General features: G+C 43.3%; 1 protein-coding gene across 12 annotated transcripts in view; it reads right to left on the bottom strand.

Annotated features, from left to right (window-relative positions):
• The window catches only part of epb41l2 (erythrocyte membrane protein band 4.1 like 2), a 46,436-nt gene extending 41,181 nt beyond the window's left edge, over window positions 1-5,255 (bottom strand). For 6 of the 12 annotated variants that reach the window (XM_047574399.1, XM_047574404.1, XM_047574410.1 and 3 more), the window contains exon 1: window positions 5,084-5,252. The gene's annotated coding sequence lies outside the window, so the exon portion shown is untranslated. Of the gene's footprint in view, window positions 1-5,083 lie in introns of all 12 variants that reach the window. The other 6 variants (XM_047574406.1, XM_047574412.1, XM_047574407.1 and 3 more) reach the window with 3 other exon arrangements.
• Window positions 5,256-12,340: the final 7,085 nt, after the last annotated feature.

Raw genomic sequence — 12,340 nt, 5'->3', positions numbered from 1 at the left:
CAGATTCAGGCTTTTTTTTTTTTTCATGCGTACCGATTCATAAATTATGTTTACTGGAGCCACCAACTATTTTTAACCAGTAATATTAGTAAACTCTATTTTCAGAACAAGCATATTGTAAATTATGCCGGACTGAGAAAACAAATTTAAACTTTTAAACTACACCATCGGCGCCACCACAGGATCATTTTTGCAGTATTTTCCAGTAGAAACACGGCTATTGTATTTATTACCATCTGGCTATTTACGCCCATTACCCTATTATTCTCCTGGTCAAACAGATTTTCCCATGAAATGCAAATAAATCAGCATTCCCGGGATTTCTGATTGCCTTGATTCGCCGGATTTTGCACTGAGAAATGTTGAGCACCCGCCACAAGATCAGATATCAGCGCTAGGAGCTCAATATTATCAGTTTTTCTGTCTGATGCGAACCTCGGAGCCAAGATTTCCTCGTGCTGCTCTCCAAGTTGCGGCCTCTGAAAGACGAAGGCTCTGCCCCGTCCTGCCCCGCACTGTTCGGCCCCTCTCTGTGAGAATGTGACCCTATGCTGATTAATCTCTTTTTAACTATGTTTGGCCTCGTGCCAAAGCCACAGGCCCACGCTCTCCCTCTCTGTTTTTTACTCTATCACTTCTTTCAGAGTTGGACACTTGCTGGGGAAGGCAGCTTGTCCTCTTTTTCCCCCTCTTTGATGTGAAATGTTACCCTTCAATGCTCGACTCTTTCACTTGAGGAAAAAAAAAAAAAACACTAATATAATTCAAATGCGTTGTTCTATTTAACCGTGCATTCACCACTTAGGTGACCGTCCTCTTCCCTACATCTCTATCCCTCTTTCGCGGCCCCCTTCCGCCCACCCTGCTCCACTCGCCGGCCGCCTCTGTGGCCGTAATAAGCTGAACACTGCATTACAGTTTCCATTCATCCGTGCCCCTCTGATCTCCTCGGCGTGAATCCGAGTCCCGCGGTTGCCCGCAGGCCGCGCGGCCCTAAAAGCCAGAGGCTAACGCTCGCCCGTCACGGCTGACTGCCGCACTGTAGAATATGTCCACCTTAATAACTGTTGTGACCGCCCCAATGCCGCTGCCATCACAGAGGAGATGAAAGCCTCGAGTTGCGCTTTGTGGCCGCGGCGGTGAGCACTTTCACAGTCGGGTGTTGGGTGGAAAAAAAAAAAAAAAAAAAAATTGGCAGTCAAGTGGATTTCTGACATTGTGTGGGACGATTGAATTTTTTAATGCACACGCTACTTTTCTAAAAACACGGCGCCGTTCATCCAAAGCGGCGCGGGACAGTGGGGGTATCTGTGTGTGCCTGAGCCGATGTGACGCGCTGCGCTCCTGTTGAACCCACGGGGTCAGGGGCGAAAACACACACGTAACGCGCGCAGACACACACACACGCGGGGATGTTCCCATAGCCTTTCCGAATGGTTAGGCAATATCTCTCACTCTCTCCGCCGCTCTCGCTCAGTCTCCTTTCTTCTCTCGCGTCCGACTCTTGCTCACTTCCTCTCTGCTCGGCTCTGCGTTCCCTCATTTCTCCTTTTGTCACTCCAGCCTCGGCTTTCCCGTTTTCCTATTTTTATCTCCCCGTGTCCCTGAGACTTGTGCGTGCACCGCCACGATCTGAGAGCACGGGGAGGGTGAGAAATAAGGCGGGAGTTACAGCACATCAGAAAATGATAAATAGTAACTGTAGCAGCTTTAAGTTATAACCTGTGCTGTACCGTTAAACGCTACGTCCCACGTTTTGTGACGATGAGAAGAAAGAAGCTCCTGAACGGAGAAGAAAAAAAGTAAATCTCAGATGATCCACTGGCTCAAAGTATCTGGAAAAATCTGTACGGCAACATTGAGGAGAAAAATACAATCGCGCACTCATTCTGGCAAGACCAGATTAGGTTCCAGCTACACGTAATGAGCAGATTCTCCCACCAGAACAACCAATTAAGGCTTCTCATTAGTGGCTTTGACAGAGCTGCCACTGTTCTGCACATCCTGAGAGCCTGAGAGTGAACATGGCGCTGATGATTATAGATAAACCGCGCACACACACACACGCACACACACACGCACACACACACAGTGAAGAGCCTGACAGGAAAAACACACCCAACAGACAGACACTACCTGCCTCCCCTTATAGCTCACCAAACCATAAATCCTCTCAGCTTAACGCCAATTTTACGAGTATTAAAATATGTTCCAGTGGATGTTGTGCAGGAGCCCCTATGAGGCCCCCCAATCATAAAAGCCTGTATTTCGGTGGCTTTTCTTGTACTTGACTGCAGCCACGTGTGCAGCTGCATTTGTACGAAACAACCTGCTACGCTATACGACTCAAAAGCCCCAATTAAACATGGCTGCCACTTCTGCAAAATGACAAGAGGGGACAGATTCATGATGTCGGGAAAACAGGGGTTCTCGTAAAAAATAGTTGGGTAGTAACCTCTAAAACTCTCTTGCTAATGCAGCCGTGTGGATGAAGACTCTGTAATTCCACTGGGTTTCCACCCGGCTCTTGGGGTTTATGTGTTGTCAGGTTTGTGTACGAAGATTACGGACTTCTCCTCCATATCAAAACAAAGACTAAGAGGTGTGTCCACATGTTTGTGTGGAAAATCAATTTAACAAAATCTTACGGGGTCGGGTGTCGACAGCCGCTTATTCCGAGGCTTGATGGATGCTCTTTACTGGAGAAAAAGCACCATTATCACGTATCGTGATTTGCCGATTACAACCCCAAACTCAAAAGCGCCATGATGACACACAATAGAGAAGGAATAGATCGATCGCCAAGTCCTAAAGTGTTACCAACCACAATTTTCTAAGTGGCTCAAGGATTTTATATATTTTAATTATTAAGAAACATTATTATGAGACATTACAGTGAAAACTGCTGATGTAATCTCTGTAAACAGGCATCTGGATATGAATCAAGATGAACAACTCAAAATCAAACCGCTGGGTTCAGAAATGGCTGCTTGGGCATGTATGAATTTTCTGACGGTGAATCTGTTCATTGTAATTCAGTGAGTGAAGGGACAAGGACAGTCGCTTCTCATGCAGCCCTATGATTTTGGGGATCTGTACTATTAAATAACATTTCCTGTTACAAGATACAAATCAACCGAGACTGAAATCTTTGACTCTACTTGCCACCAGGATGTTATATCCCCTAAATGAAACAGGAGACTTTAACCAGTTCCGCCGTGACTCAGTCTCTGAGTGAAAGCAAAAGCGCCAGCCTGGGAAACTGTTAGCTCCATGACACAAATCTGTACTGATACATAGAGGGCATAAACTGAAATTAACTACCGTCCCTGACACTATCACTGTCCCGATGTCCTCCATTTCTATCTAACCTAGTTTAGCTTCAGACAAGGACACAAGGAAGCAGCTTGGTTTACACTCCTGCAACAGCTCAACTGAGTGTCAAGCGACTGTTACCTTTTTCCAAACTCACTGCAGATGATGGGTAGATGTGTGCAGAAGACAGACGGGGGACACTGCATCGCTTTGATACAAAAATCACATTTCTGAGACCACTGTGCAGGGGCCCGGAGCTCGGCCGTAGAAGTGAGACACGACTATAAATCAAGCTTAAGTGCTGATTACAGCGATGTGTACTTAACACACTAAGACACATCAAATCAGATTTAGGGGTGAGTGTTAGAAACACGGGGACACGGCTGGGTACAATGCGTCCATCTGTCCAGGTATGGGTGACATGACCTCCGCAGCGCAGTTCACACCTCTTCACGGCCGACTGATAAAACTGGGAACGTTTGATCACAAACCTTCAAGTATAACCGGATTTTTTTTTTTTTTTTTTTTTTTTTTATCAGAACTAACAAACTGCATCAAGCGTGACTGCAGCAGGACGCAAATGGTTAAAACGTAACTTAAAACAAGCGAGTTTAGTTCATGCAACGCGTCTATTTGCCAAGCGGCCCTGGATTTCACAAGTCAGCACAATGTGAGCACAGCCCGGCCCGTCTGTGGACGAGCTGAGCCACCGGCCATCTGTCAAACAAAGTACAACTTCTAGGCTCTGTCTGAGCACACACCGTTATATCACACACACTGCAGGACTCTGAGTTACTACTCCCAACTATTAAGGGAGATACAATTACACACTGGGCTAACTAAAAGGCCACCCCTTTAATCTGGAGGGAGCTCTGGATACCTCGATCACCAACCTTTATCACATTTTTATTTTACCACCAAGTCCCCCCCAGAGACCCCATCTTTTAAATTCCGCAAAACAAACAGTGACCTTACGGGACTTCATTTCCCAGACATCTCTGTGAATCATTTCTCGAAATGAATGTGAAACAAAAAAATAAAAATAAAAAATGGCCACAACAGGACTGAGATGATAGGGAAGAATCGCGGAGATAACTAAGGGAATACGGTTAAATGTTGTCGTCAGCTTTTAAATCTCCATCTACTACTTGTTCGTTCAGTGAGCGGCAGGAAGCAGCTTCACCGATTGTCCCACAAAAAAAAAAAAAACAGCCGGATGTTTGAAGAGTAGCATGATTTTTTTTTTTTTTTTTTTTTTTTAAAAGAGCCAACCTTCAGCGTAGATGACCGTAAACCTAAAAGTAGGATCACCTAGGCTAGCACCAGGAAACGACCGACCAAAAAAGGTACAAAAACGGCTCCATTCATTCAGAAAATGCCCACTACGACGTCTAAATCACGCTGTTTTTTTTGTTTTTTTTTACCTGAAGCTCAATGCTCCCACTAAATCTTTGATGTTAGCCGCGTTTAACCCATCGGGGGAGAGGCAGCGGGAGTTTAGGTGATGATAGCAGGGATAATAACATGGAAGAAGGTAGGCGCCATGAAGCGCCTTAGCCCGAAGCAACGAAATATAACGGGTTTCAGTGGGAAGCACCATTCCGCTTCTGGTTTGTAATCTTGCTGGCTCGGTTTTTAATTATTTACCTTCGTATTTACCGCAATAAAAACGTCTACAACACACGCAACACATCCTAAAAGCAGGGAACCAGCCGCAGTCGCTGATGTATAAATCACGTGACTGGAAGGAGGCGAAATTAAACGTTACCTGTTGTGATTTCCGACGATGCGTATGGGAGACTTTTCCAAGCGTGGACTCTGTGTACTGTGTTCTCCTCCACAAAATAACGTACGTCCCACTACCTCAGCCTCTAAAAATCTCAACTACAGTCCACACACACACACACACGCCGAGGACTTGGCCACGGCTCAAAGCAGACGTGTCCATCATCCTCTAAGACCCGCCCCCTTACAGTCAAAAACATCCTTTGGCGGCCTCCCATTGGCTCAGAGGGATTACTGTACTAAACCTCGACCTGTGATTGGTCAATCGCGTTGCCCGTCCGCGTTGGAGGGACTCTCGACGCAGATGTGTCGGTGCTTGTGTAGCGAGTCAGCGCCCTCCAGGGGACCGGCGAGGTTACTGCAGATTAGATTCACACCGATCAGCCACAACATTAAAACCACTGACAAGGTGAATTGAATACCATTGGCCGTTTTGTTACAATTCAGTGTTCTGCTGGGAAACATTTAGACATGACATTCGGGTGGATGTCACTTAGACACACACCTATAGACCAGACCAGGCAAGTCTCTGGCATCGGTGGAAGAGGCAAGGACCTTGAACAAACTCCGGTCCATCATGAGCAATGTCCACCACCATCTACACGACACCATAGAGTGACAGACTGGTGTCCTCTGTCCTTTGCACGCCTCCCTGTGAGGAACCAACTGGACTGTGGTTATTTCTTCTAAATCTGTCTCTATGTGATGACGCTACTGGACGCTGAACATCCCTCGGGATAAATGGCATCCATCAAAAGGTCAGTGGTATGAATATTTATGGATGACTGGTGATTAACATTGACTCTGACTGATAATGTTTTACTACTAATGCCAAGACACACTGGTCATTACGTAACATAAGGCACGGCCACTGCACACACACACACACACACACACACACACACGCCCTTATATATACACCAACACCCACACCCAGATTAAAAAAGCTCAAGTAATTGGCTTATAGTGCGCGGCAGCATGCAGATCTGACATCTACCAAAGAGGAGGAGTAAACAACCACACAAGGACGACAGTAATACAGTATACTTTATATAGGAGGAATGTGAACATATAGTACGATAAATATGACTGAGTGAAATACTACTAATTATTAAAAACTTGGCAAAAAAAAAAAAATAGCAAGCAACAGTAATAACTGAATGGTAGGCCAATAAGAATCCCAGTTTAGTAGGGGCAGAGTGTGTTTCAATGGACTCACCGTAAGTAAAGCGGCATGGATCCAGCGGCGTAGCAGACCAGAAGAGGCCAGAGGAGCATATGCACACAAAAACAAAGGAATTAAGAGCATAAGTAGAGGGAATAAGGCTTTCCTAACAACACTAAGCATCCTTTCACATCACATTGAATCTGCTTATTTCGTCTGCTGCACTTAAAATTAACGTAACGACGGACTGTCACGTCATTTCACGCTACTTTATATAGAACAACAGATTTTTATTGACAATCTGGGTAGTCGTAGTTTCAGTTTACGATGAGAATATGAAAGAGGCTCATCAGCAAACATGACACAGCTGATTCATGGACACATGACTCCATGACAGAAAATCAGCACGCAGCACATCCTGCCCGGTGGGGCGGCAAACAGTCTCGTCTTAATCTAATTTTTATCGACACAATGTAAGCAAAGTAATGCAACACACCCACAGTGTAACATTAACTCTCACATAATAATGCAGGCCCGACTGAATTCAAGTCACCTCCCTCTGTGCCCAGAGAGAAGGCTCGGCAGCTCTGAAATACATTAACAGCTGTATACTCTTAAAAATACACAGCACTACACTTGTCTAAATCTCCCAAGACATACAAAAAAATCACGAACATCAGAAAGGTGTACCTGATTGTCAGAGGTCCCATAATTCAGAAATAGTTCCCAAACTGAGATTAATGCAATCGTAAAGACTTCATTCATTCAGCCTGACCTGACCTAAGGAGTCTCTATCGCTCTCCACTTTTCTGCTTTGTATCTTCTCCTCCTGTTGTGTCTTTGGTGACTAGACATCAGAGGACTTGACTCTTTGATTTGTGCTGACTAGCTGAGCTCGTGGCGTGGAGCTGACCAACCAGAGCAGCCGTGTCCTCTCTGTAAACTAATAGACCGCGCCAGGGTCCAGAAGCTAATTCAGTGTCCTGTAGCCAAGGGAGCTGCAGCAAGCTAGCCCATGCAGGCGTGGGATCAAGCCAGTGCAGATTCTCTGGAGGATTAGCGGCGAGCTCTTCTAGAGGGAATTACCCCGACACGGCCATCTGGACAGCAAAACACTGCCCACTAAAACACTTATTGTCCAGGCAGCTATCATCCAGTCATCATGCAACTCTGACCCTCCACTCAAGCCTGTACCCTGACTTAAAAACAGCAAATTGTGACCGAAAGCAGACTCTGCGTTTAAAAGGAACGTTAACTATAGCTTGAATTATCCATTCATTTGGTCCATATTGAAAACATTCTTTCAGGGATTATTACTGCTGACCAGTTTCTGAGGATTTTACATGATCTAGTGAGGTATCATTATATCAGAGACTAAACTGACTGTGCTGAGCTGAATGGGTTAAAAGTCTAATTTAAGGTTTATTCTACGAGACTGATATCAACACTGACATTTTTAGCTAACATTTCGAACTGATAGTGTTTTCATGGAACTGCGATGCCTTAATATTTGCCCATCAATGAAGTTCCTTTGAGCCATCGACTGAAGAGCTGGACCATAATTGATCTCGGGGTGCTACAAATACACAGATGATATTATGGAAGTGCGACTAAAACAGCAGCTACATCCTCAAGAGTAAAATCCTTTACTTTAAAGAAGCATTTATAATCTTGTTTATAACAGCTGAACTTATAATAACTAAAAGAAAAGAGTTTAACGTCCAATTGAAGAGATTATTCTACACTTACTGTTGAAGAGCTATACTCATAATAGAAATGGTACGGCAAAACAAATGCATTCTAATGTAACACTCCTGTACTCGACTGGAGATTCGTAACTGAGAGAGTGTTAATCAGCGGGTTATACTAAATAACAAAAATACTTTAGTGTTGAATTCAACCCAGATTAACAGCAACACAAACTACACCCTCCAAAATGATCACATTACCACCTTCCTGACGCTGGTGCAACACAACGTGAACAGATTTGCTGCAGGACTGTTACGTTAGAGTGGATTTGTTTTGACTCGTGCACCTAATGAATTGAGCACAAGTGAGTGTTATTCACAGACATGACACGAAAACGCATTACCTCGTTCGTTCAGCGACAGAACGCCGCAGAGATACACCCGGGATAAACACACGTCTGGTTGTGAAATCCACTGAAACCGTCACCACAAACCACCTTCTGTGGGCAGCGGCGGTGGAGAGCGCTCAGTCTTTTTCTGCCATGTCACACGTTTGCCTACAGCGTGCATGAACGAAACCTACACGATCACAAGCCAAAAGCCACGCAAAGCGTCTGCGCCAAAAGCACGATAACACAATGCATGCAATGCAAATTAACGCTGGGCTGCGTTTTACCTGACAGGAGCTTGATAACCCGCCGGAACAAACGGCTCGACTGGGCCGAGTATTTCCCTGTGCGACTTCTCCTGCTCTCGCTCCCTCTTTCTCTACCTCCGTGTGTGTGTGTCAAACAAATACCAGGAAACTGAACAAATAGTTGTCTCTACATTCACACCTGTTTGTTTTATGTAAAGTCAACCAGCGGCTCTCGCTGGCTCCTTGGCCCTTCCTCATGCGCTTCTTTGTGTGCGTGGTAACTCTAAACTCCGGGATCAGGTGTCAGATAAGGAAGGGAGGAAGAGAAAGAAATTGCCCAGACAAGAGATGCACAGATAAATAGAGAAACAGGTGGGCAGCCATAACAACAACAACAACAAAGTGGGTTAATAAGATGTGGAGGAGATGAAAGGGAAGGAACACATGGGTGGCATCATTACCTCAGGAAATGAAATGTTAGTTTACTCTGAAACATGTTCTGTAATTAAAGTCTTAGCTGTGTGTGTGTGTGTGTGTGTGTGTGTGTGTGTGTGAGAGAGAGAGAGAGAGAGCATTTGTTTTTAGTCAACATTTAATTTTAAATGATTTTAACGCTTGCCTTGAGGGTAAGTCATCAGGGGAATTATTTTAAAGCTTCTATGTAACAAAAACATAGTGTAAGAAAGCTTAAATAGGACATTTGTGTTTGTTTTAAGTTTAAGAGGCCGCCAATGATGACAATCTGAAGGGCAGTTTGAGGGTTAGGACTCGGTTTTAGGGTAAAGACTGGAATGAGGATTAGTTAAGAGCTGAGGCTAGGTGAGGTGGTTAGGGTTAGGGTTAGGGTTAGGGTAAGAGAGGATGAGATAAGCTTGATCACTCATCACTCATAACCTATAATATTTTTTTGTAAATTCTTATTTAGTAGTTTGGTTACAGGATTTAAGAGTTAAGATTGAGATCTTGGTGCAGGTTGTTTAATTTCAGACTATATTGATTTACTTTATACATTCAGGAGTCACATTACCTTAAATGAAAACAGTGCAATGTTCACATTTAATGGTTGGGATGACCTGTCAGGGTAGGTTTTAAGGCATAATTCTGAACGTATCTTCAGTGGAGTGCCCCAGGATCATAGGGTGTTTTTGTCACTAGATCCCCTCAACCAAGGAAGGGCCATACACAACCAGTGGATTTGCAGAACTGAACTGGTCTGCAAGTCCACTGGTTGGCTATAGATATTTCAATTTCGCTTTTATTTTTACCTATTAGATTATATTATATTATCTTTATAGATCTTACTGAAGAAACTACAAGGTCTCTTATACAGTTTATTGGATATAGGTGAATCACAATGAGTTTTCTTACCTGATTTAATATAGATCTGAGCCATGAAATGAAAGCCTGTCTGTAGTGAAAGCGCAGGTCTCATAACACTGAGTCATCACTAGAGGGCAGCAGCTCTTCTTTGTATCAGCAGGGTCTCATCTGAATCTTTGACAAATGAAGTCAAATCTCCGCATCCATGACATTTTGACTAAATGGTTAAAAAAAAAAACAAAAAAAAAACAGAAGCTCAAAAACATAGTCTGTCCGTAAGTTATTCCTCTTTCAGAAATAAAGTTATAAATGAGTCAGAGTGATAATGACACACGGTTTCCTCGAGTTGCTGCAGATTTGTCATGTTTGGGTTTTTGTCTCTTTTACGCTCCACACACATAGTTTTGGAGAAGCCTTCCCAGAAAAATGTGACGAATTCTGTGTATTTCATACCAAGATAGCGGAGAGGAGACACAGCTCGGCCGGACTAAATGCTGTAGCTGATTATGTACATGTGACATCCCGAACGGTGTCCTGAGATGTTCTAAATTTCTTTTTAAGTTTCTTACAGTTTGGATTCACACGTGCACTAGAAAGTTGTGTTGATCTGAATCAAATTTTTGGTAAACAGCGATGCTTTAGCTTTATTCCACATTCCCAGTGCTGCACAGGAGGGACAACCCTGACGTGTCCTGCTGCCACCTGTTGTCACTCAGGCAATCTTAGCGTGAGTGTTCCCCGTCTCAAGAAGGAACCGTGGATATAATCTCATCTCTTTCCGTATCCATGGCAACAAACTGATCCACTGTTGCAACTTCCACGAAATGGATTGAAATCTGGTTTGGAGCTTGTAGGCAGGTTGCAATCAGCAGGTCAAAAAGGTTAAAAAAACAACTTCACCAATCAGTAGCAGATGTAGCATTCACTGTCTCGTTTAACAAGATGATGTTGTATTGGTGGTTATATTCAAATCAGTGACATCCAGCACTGTTCTCTATGGTGGTGCTGATGTTAAACCGTAGACTCATGGAAACATAGTATATCCCAACAACATCAGTGAACATCTTATCAGTAATTATTTATGACTTACACGGTTGTCTTGTAGTAGTTTTGTTATAATGCAGCATGTAAACAAATCAATAACAATAATATTTAATCTGTCATTAAACTTCCTCTTACCATTTTTCTATGTAAGTCCTGACTCCCTTCCTTTTTTTAATTCTTTTTGGGTGGGACGGTTGACACTGCGATCGTTGCTCTGTTAATAGATTTTCCAGTATAGCTGCACCCATTTTCAACCTAACTCAGAATCTCATTATCCAGAGTGATTGTTGACACTGGTGTGGGTCTACCAGACTTTCATTTATACTTGTATTACTCACTTTTGAAATGACAACAAACCACTCGACACACAGAGTCACCCTGAGGCCTTTAGAGCCCGCTTGATAATCCTGTTTCCGAATATTGATGACCTTGTATAGTGTATTAGCATTTACTGCATATTCAATCTCACCATAAAGTTCTGTCTTATGCTAAGACTGTATCCTCTAGAACAGATGGTCAACTTATATATATGAGCAATATATAGTAGATTCAGATTAAGACGTAGTAAAAGTAGTATAAAATTCAATTTAACGTGCTTCAGCTTTAACGTTACTACACTGTAGTAGTAATAGCTAGTAAGAATCCAGTAACATAATATGTATAGAAGATAATACAGCGTATATTAGAACTTTTTTTAATTCTTACCTCTCATATGAAAGTGGGTTTTACTGACAATAACTACTTCAGATTATTAATACTGAAGCAAAACAGAGTGCTACTGTTTATGTTCAGATAAACCTGAGGAGTCGCAAGTTGATTAATGTTTGGAAAAAAGAAAAAGTTCAGATACACGCACCTGTTTTCAGCTTTCAGAGTTTTCCTGTGATGTTACATTTTTAGTGAGATACACACACCAGATCAGTTTGCCAGTTCATTAGGTACACTAATGAAAACAAATGCATTCTAATACCACAGCCGTGCTCTAAATGGTTTTTCACTATGGTTATAGCATTGGGCCTCCATTTAAAACAAGCAAGAGTCCAGTTGATTCAAACGTGTTTTCATTTCGGAGGCTGTGGTTTGTAGAACTATTGAACTGTGTTTCTATTGTTTTAACCACCACATTTTAATCAGTGGGCTAGGCTAAATAACGCTGCACCACAAAACTACATCAACCCAAACGATCACACAGCTGAATAACCACTTTTTCTGATGCCGTTTTAACACAGACCAAACATTGTAACAGCCACGAGTGGACATTTAGTGCAGGACTGGTGCCGCACAACGCATTTGCTTCCATCAGTGCACATAATCAGCTGGCACCTGAACTAAAAGCTGAGATGGCGCACGCGCTCGCGCACATCCATCTGAGGAGTTCCCTGCCAC

Source organism: Mugil cephalus, chromosome 21 (assembly GCF_022458985.1).
Source record: "Mugil cephalus isolate CIBA_MC_2020 chromosome 21, CIBA_Mcephalus_1.1, whole genome shotgun sequence".
In the NCBI taxonomy this organism is placed as follows: Eukaryota; Metazoa; Chordata; class Actinopteri; order Mugiliformes; family Mugilidae; genus Mugil; species Mugil cephalus.
Note: the sequence above shows the minus strand (reverse complement) of the source record. Positions and strands in the feature narration are given on the sequence as shown.